The sequence below is a fragment of the Cryptomeria japonica genome, unplaced genomic scaffold, assembly GCF_030272615.1.
Source record: "Cryptomeria japonica unplaced genomic scaffold, Sugi_1.0 HiC_scaffold_61, whole genome shotgun sequence".
NCBI lineage: Eukaryota > Viridiplantae > Streptophyta > Pinopsida > Cupressales > Cupressaceae > Cryptomeria > Cryptomeria japonica.
In genome coordinates this window covers 204,788-212,500 of record NW_026728883.1, presented here as the reverse complement: position 1 = coordinate 212,500, position 7,713 = coordinate 204,788, and the positions used below count along the sequence as shown (strand labels likewise).

General features: G+C 63.8%; 2 non-coding genes across 2 annotated transcripts; both read right to left on the bottom strand.

Annotated features, from left to right (window-relative positions):
- Positions 1-1,306: 1,306 nt before the first annotated feature.
- LOC131863377 (5S ribosomal RNA) lies at positions 1,307-1,425 on the bottom strand. The gene has a single exon (XR_009362298.1). It is a non-coding gene; the product is annotated as a 5S ribosomal RNA (ribosomal RNA).
- Positions 1,426-7,330: 5,905 nt separating this feature from the next.
- Positions 7,331-7,449, bottom strand: LOC131863376 (5S ribosomal RNA). The gene has a single exon (XR_009362297.1). It is a non-coding gene; the product is annotated as a 5S ribosomal RNA (ribosomal RNA).
- Positions 7,450-7,713: the final 264 nt, after the last annotated feature.

Sequence of the window (7,713 nt, the reverse complement as noted above, 5' to 3'; positions counted from 1 at the left end):
GCCCGGTTTGCCCCGGGTGCGCACCTCGCGTGCACCTTCGCCAGGGTGGGCACCTCGGTGCGCACACCTTCTCAATGTTTTCTTGCCTTTTCTGGAAATTGGTGAAGGCAGCGCATCAAAGGTGCGCACCTCGGTGTGCTCCGAGGTGCGAACCCGAGAGCGCTCCGAGGTGCCCACGAAGTCGAAAGTCGGGTTAATTGCATTGTTTTCCCCGGGTGCGCTCCGAGGTGCGCAACATCGGTGCGCACCAAGGAGGGCTCCGAAGTGTGCTCCAAGGTGCGCACGATTCGGAGCTCGGTTTGCCCGGGGTGCGCACACCTTGGCTGGGTTGCGCACCCTTTGTGCGCTCCAAGGTGCGCACGAAGTCGGAGCTCGGTTTGCCCCGGGTGCGCACCTTCGCCAGGGTGCGCACCTTGATGCGCACGCCTTGGCTGGGCTGCGCACCTTGGTGGGCGCCATGGTGCGCACCTTTCGTGCGCTCCAAGGTGCGCACGAAGTCGGAGCTCGGTTTGCCCCGGGTGCGCACCTTGGTGGGCGCCATGGTGCACTCCGAGGTGCCCAAGATTGGTGCGCACCAAGGAGCGCTCCGAAGTGCGCTCCAAGGTGCGCAGGTGCGCGCGAAGTCGAAAGTTGGGTTAATTGTCCGGTTTGCCTCGGGTGCGCACCTTGCGTGCACCTTCGCCAGGGTGGGCGCCTTGGTGCGCACACCTTGGCTGGGCTGCGCACCCGGGCGCGCACACCTTGGCACCCGCGTTTCCTTCATTTTAAATTTTTTTTTTTTACAATCTCTCAAGTGGGAAATTCTATAATCTCAACTTTTTTTGCCTTTTCAGGAAACTTTTGAATGGAGCGCATCATTGGTGCGCTCCGAAGTGTGCTCCAAGGTGCGCACCTCTGGTGTGCTCCAAAGCTCTCTCCAGCTGCGTGCACCTGCCCCGGCCGCGCACCCGGCCCCGCCCAGCTTCGCTCACCTGTCCCGGGCGTCTGGTGCGGAACCTTAGAGTAAGAAACATCACCGTGCACCTTGGCCAACGTGCGCGACTCGACCGAGCGCGCACTGGCCGAGGTGCACACCGATTTCACCTGGGTGCGCGCGCAGCACCTCGGGCGCACCGGGGTGCGCGCACAACGCCCGGGTTGCACCGTGGCCTGTGTGCTCGGGGCGCCTCGGGTGCGCGCTCGGTGTCGCCCCCGCGCGCGCGGTAGTGCGGGCAGCGCACCCCGGCCCGGCCCGGCCCCGACGAGAACGCAAACGGGCAAAAGGTTTATTCAAATAGCATTGCGACGCCCGGCGAAAAACTAAAAAAGGGTGCAACACCGGGACTTCCCGGGAGGTCACCCATCCCAGTACTACTCCGGCCCAAGCGCGCTTAACTGCGGAGTTCTGATGGGATCCGGTGCACTAACGCTGGTATGATCGCACCCGTTATGAGCTTGTCGCAGTGTGTACTTAGCAAACCGCGACCCACGTGCGAATCCACCCCGGCCACCCACCCCCGTCGAGGTGCACACCCTCCCTCGCGAAGTGCGCCCCGTTCGCCAAGTGTGAGCCCTGCCCGGGTGCGCGCACCTTGCTAGGGCGTCGGGTGTGCACCCGGCCCGGCCTACGTGCGTGCACCTGGACGGGGCGTCGTGTGCGTGCAGTGTCCCGTCTGCAACGCGGTGCCCACACACCACCTCGGGCGCAACGACCTGCGCTCACATGTGGGCCGAGTGCACCTTGGTGCATGTTCGGGGCGCCTCAGGTGCACGCTCGATCTTGCCCCGGTGCACCAAGGCGCTCGGTTTGCCCCGGGTGCGCACTTGGTGCAAGGTGGGCACCCAAAATAGGGATCAAGCACCAAAACACAAGTTTCGGGATGCAAAATGGGACCCAAGGACCACAAATGCGTTCCAAGACCCATGATGGGTCCACGAGAACAAAAATGTGTTCCGAGACTTAATAAACAAATATTGGGTTTTAGGAGAAGAAACATGCTCTGATGCCCAAAACGAGAATCGACCCCGAAAAGGCCACAGGCCAAAAGTGGGATGCGAGACAAAAAAAAATGGGACCCGAGGACCAAAATTGGGTTCCCAGGTCGAAGACAGGGCAACCGGACAAGAAACGACCTCTAAGGCTCGAAATGAGTCCCGACGACTAAAACTTGACAAGAAGCACCCATCAGGCACCCAACTCGACACCCATGGGATGCCGACCCACCCGGGCTTCCACCTAGCACACCTTGGCACCCACCCACCCTCGCACCCAACCTCGCACCCAACTTAGCACCTTTGAACCCACATTGGCACTCACCCTGACCCTGGCACCTTGGAACCCACATTGGCACTCACCTTGACCCTGGCACCCACCTTTGCACTCACCTTGGGACCCACCCTGGCTCCCACCTCGGCACCCACCCAGACACCCACCTTGGTTCCTTGGCACCCACCTTGGATCCTTGGCACCCACCCCGACACCCACCTTGGCACGCAACTTGGCTACTTGCCACCCACCTTGGCTCCTTGACGCCCACCCCGACAACCACCCCGTGACCTACCCTGGCTAGGGTTGGTGCACACCCACCCTGGTGCCCACCTTGGCACCCACCCCATGACCCACCTTGGCACGCACCTTAGTACCCACCCCGTTACCCACCCTAGGACCCACCCCGTGACCCACCTTGGCCAGGGTGGGTGCCTTGGTGCGCACAACTTGCCTGGGCTGCACACCAGGGCGGGCTCAAGATGGCACCCGCGTTCCGTTTTTTTCACTATCTTTCAAAACGGAAATTTTAAAATCTCGTTTTTTTTTTTTTTTTGCCTTTTCTGGAAATTAGTGAAGGCAGCGCATCAAAGGTGCGCAATGCTGGTGCGAACCCGGGAGCGCTCCGATGTGTGCTCCAAGGTGCGGCGTGCACGAAGTCCGAGCCCGGCTTGCCCCGGGTGCGCACCTTCGCCGGGGTGAGCACCTTGGCTGGGTTGCGCGCCCTGGTGCGCACCAAGGAGCGCTCTGAAGTGTGCTCCAAGGTGCGGCGTGCACGAAGTCGGAGCTCGGTTTGCCCCGGGTGTGCACCTCGGGTGCGCACCTCGCGTGCACCTTCGCTGCGGTGGGCACCTTGGCTGGGTTGCGCGCCTTGGTGGGCACCATGCAGTGCACGAAGTCGGAGCCCGGTTTGCCCCGGGCGCGCACCTCCGCCAGGGTGGGCACCTTGGTGCGCACAACTTGCCTGGGCTGCGCACCAGGAAGGGCTCAAGATGGCACCCGCGTTCCGTTTTTTTCACTATCTTTCAGAACGGAAATTTTAAAATATCGTTTTTTTTTGCCTTTTCTGGAAATTAGTGAAGGCAGCGCATCAAAGGTGCGCAACGCTGGTGCGAACCTGGGAGCGCTCCGATGTGTGCTCCAAGGTGCGGCGTGCACGAAGTCGGAGCCCGGTTTGCCCCGGGTGCGCCCTGGTGGGCACCATGGTGCGCACCAAGGAGCGCTCCGAAGTGTGCTCCAAGGTGCGGCCTGCACGAAGTCGGAGCCCGGTTTGCCCCGGGTGTGCACCGCGGGTGGGCACCTTGGTGCGCATGCCTTGCCTGGGCTGCGCACCAGGGCGGGCTCAAGATGGCACCCGCGTTCCGTTTTTTTCACTATCTTTCAAAACGGAAATTTTAAAATCTCATTTTTTTTTGCCTTTTCTGGAAATTAGTGAAGGCAGCGCATCAAAGGTGCGCACCTCGCTGCCCACCACGGTGCGCAACGCCGGTGGGCACCCGGGAGTGCTTCGAAGTGTGCTCCAAGGTGCTGCGTGCACGTTGTCGGAGCCCGGTTTGCCCCGGGTGCGCACCTCGCGTGCACCTTCGTCGGGGTGGGCACCTTGGCTGGGTTTGCCCCGGCTGCGCTCCGAAGCGGGGTTATTGGAGCGCCGCCTCTTTTTTTGTCGGAGCGTTTGGTGGGGTTTCTCGCATTGGCTCTTCCCAGGCCCGGTTGCCACCCTGGCGCGCACGAAGTCGGAAGTAGGGTTAATTGCCCGGGTGCGCACCTTTGCCAGGGTGGGCACCTTACCTGGGCTGTGCACCCGGGCGGGCTCAAGATGGCACCCGCGTTCCGTTTTTTTCACTATCTTTCAAAACGGAAATTTTAAAATCTCCTCTTTTTTTTGCCTTTTCTGGAAATTAGTGAAGGCAGCGCATCAAAGGTGCGCACCTCGCTGCCCACCTTGGTGTGCTCTGAGGTGCGCACCCGGGAGCGCTACGAAGTGTGCTCCAAGGTGCGGCGTGCACGTTGTCGGAGCCCGGTTTGCCCCGGGTGCGCACCTCGCCTGCACCTTGGCCGGGGTGGGCACCCTGGCTGGGTTTGCCCAGGGTGCGCTCCGAAGCGGGGTTACTGGAGCGCCCCCTCTTTTTTTGTCAGAGCGTTTGGTGGGGTTTCTCGCATTGGCTCTTCCCAGGCCCGGTTGTTGGGTGCGCTCCCACCCTGGCGCGCGCGAAGTTGGAAGTTGGGTTAATTGCCCGGGCGCGCACCTTCGCCAGGGTGGGCACCTTGGTGCGCACACCTTGGCTGGGCTGCGCACCAGGGCGGGCTCAAGATGGCACCAGCATTCCCTTTTTCTCACTATCTTTCAAAACGGAAATTTTAAAATCTCGTTTTCTTTTGCCTTTTATGGAAATTAGTGAAGGCATCGCATCAAAGGTGCGCACCTCGCTGCCCACCTTGGTGTGCTCCGAGGTGCCCACCACGGTGCGCTCCGAGGTGCCCACCACGGTGCGCAACGCCGGTGCGAACCCGGGAGCGCCCCGATGTGTGCTCCAAGGTGCGGCGTGCACGAAGCCGGACCCCGGTTTGCCCCGGGTGCGCACCTCGCGTGCACCTTGGTGCGCACACCTTGGCTGGGTTGCGCGGCCTGGTGGGCACCATGGTGCGCACCAAGGAGCGCTCCGAAGTGTGCTCCAAGGTGCGGCGTGCACGAAGTCCTAGCCCGGTTTGCCCCGGGTGCGCACCTTCGCCGCGGTGGGCACCATGGCGTGCACGAAGTCGGAGCCCGGTTTGCCCCGGGTGCGCACCTCGCGTGCACCTTCGCCGGGGTGGGCACCTCGGCTGGGTTGCGCGCCCTGGTGCGCACCAAGGAGCGCTCCGAAGTGTGCTCCAAGGTGCGGCGTGCACGAAGTCGGAGCCCGGTTTGCCCCGGGTGCGCACCTTCGCCGCGGTGGGCACCCTGGTGCGCACCATGGCGTGCACGAAGTCGGAGCCCGGTTTGCCCCGGGTGCGCACCTCGCGTGCACCTTCGGCGGGGTTGCGCGCCCTGGTGCGCACCAAGGAGCGCTCCGAAGTGTGCTCCAAGGTGCGGCGTGCACGAAGTCGGAGCCCGGTTTGCCCCGGGTGCGCACCTCGCGTGCACCTTCGGCGGGGTTGCGCGCCCTGGTGGGCACCATGGTGCGCACCAAGGAGCGCTCCGAAGTGTGCTCCAAGGTGCGGCGTGCACGAAGTCGGAGCCCGGTTTGCCCCGGGTGCGCACCTCGCGTGCACCTTCGCCGCGGTGGGCACCATGGCGTGCACGAAGTCGGAGCCCGGTTTGCCCCGGGTGCGCACCTCGCGTGCACCTTCGCCGGGGTGGGCACCTCGGCTGGGTTGCGCGCCCTGGTGCGCACCAAGGAGCGCTCCGAAGTGTGCTCCAAGGTGCGGCGTGCACGAAGTCGGAGCCCGGTTTGCCCCGGGTGCGCACCTCGCGTGCACCTTCGCCGCGGTGGGCACCATGGCGTGCACGAAGTCGGAGCCCGGTTTGCCTCGGGTGCGCACCCCGCGTGCACCTTCGCCGGGGTGGGCACCTCGGCTGGGTTGCGCGCCCTGGTGCGCACCAAGGAGCGCTCCGAAGTGTGCTCCAAGGTGCGGCGTGCACGAAGTCGGAGCCCGGTTTGCCCCGGGTGCGCACCTCGCGTGCACCTTCGCCGCGGTGGGCACCTTGGCTGGGTTGGGCACCATTGAGCGCTCCGAAGTGTGCTCCAAGGTGCGCACCATGGCCCTCCAAGGTGCGCAGCATGGCGTGCACGAAGTCGGAGCCCGGTTTGCCCCGGGTGCGCACCTCGCGTGCACCTTCGCCAGGGTGGGCACCTCGGTGCGCACACCTTCTCAATGTTTTCTTGCCTTTTCTGGAAATTGGTGAAGGCAGCGCATCAAAGGTGCGCACCTCGGTGTGCTCCGAGGTGCGAACCCGAGAGCGCTCCGAGGTGCCCACGAAGTCGAAAGTCGGGTTAATTGCATTGTTTTCCCCGGGTGCGCTCCGAGGTGCGCAACATCGGTGCGCACCAAGGAGGGCTCCGAAGTGTGCTCCAAGGTGCGCACGATTCGGAGCTCGGTTTGCCCGGGGTGCGCACACCTTGGCTGGGTTGCGCACCCTTTGTGCGCTCCAAGGTGCGCACGAAGTCGGAGCTCGGTTTGCCCCGGGTGCGCACCTTCGCCAGGGTGCGCACCTTGATGCGCACGCCTTGGCTGGGCTGCGCACCTTGGTGGGCGCCATGGTGCGCACCTTTCGTGCGCTCCAAGGTGCGCACGAAGTCGGAGCTCGGTTTGCCCCGGGTGCGCACCTTGGTGGGCGCCATGGTGCACTCCGAGGTGCCCAAGATTGGTGCGCACCAAGGAGCGCTCCGAAGTGCGCTCCAAGGTGCGCAGGTGCGCGCGAAGTCGAAAGTTGGGTTAATTGTCCGGTTTGCCTCGGGTGCGCACCTTGCGTGCACCTTCGCCAGGGTGGGCGCCTTGGTGCGCACACCTTGGCTGGGCTGCGCACCCGGGCGCGCACACCTTGGCACCCGCGTTTCCTTCATTTTAAATTTTTTTTTTTTACAATCTCTCAAGTGGGAAATTCTATAATCTCAACTTTTTTTGCCTTTTCAGGAAACTTTTGAATGGAGCGCATCATTGGTGCGCTCCGAAGTGTGCTCCAAGGTGCGCACCTCTGGTGTGCTCCAAAGCTCTCTCCAGCTGCGTGCACCTGCCCCGGCCGCGCACCCGGCCCCGCCCAGCTTCGCTCACCTGTCCCGGGCGTCTGGTGCGGAACCTTAGAGTAAGAAACATCACCGTGCACCTTGGCCAACGTGCGCGACTCGACCGAGCGCGCACTGGCCGAGGTGCACACCGATTTCACCTGGGTGCGCGCGCAGCACCTCGGGCGCACCGGGGTGCGCGCACAACGCCCGGGTTGCACCGTGGCCTGTGTGCTCGGGGCGCCTCGGGTGCGCGCTCGGTGTCGCCCCCCGCGCGCGCGGTAGTGCGGGCAGCGCACCCCGGCCCGGCCCGGCCCCGACGAGAACGCAAACGGGCAAAAGGTTTATTCAAATAGCATTGCGACGCCCGGCGAAAAACTAAGAAAGGGTGCAACACCGGGACTTCCCGGGAGGTCACCCATCCCAGTACTACTCCGGCCCAAGCGCGCTTAACTGCGGAGTTCTGATGGGATCCGGTGCACTAACGCTGGTATGATCGCACCCGTTATGAGCTTGTCGCAGTGTGTACTTAGCAAACCGCGACCCACGTGCGAATCCACCCCGGCCACCCACCCCCGTCGAGGTGCACACCCTCCCTCGCGAAGTGCGCCCCGTTCGCCAAGTGTGAGCCCTGCCCGGGTGCGCGCACCTTGCTAGGGCGTCGGGTGTGCACCCGGCCCGGCCTACGTGCGTGCACCTGGACGGGGCGTCGTGTGCGTGCAGTGTCCCGTCTGCAACGCGGTGCCCACACACCACCTCGGGCGCAAC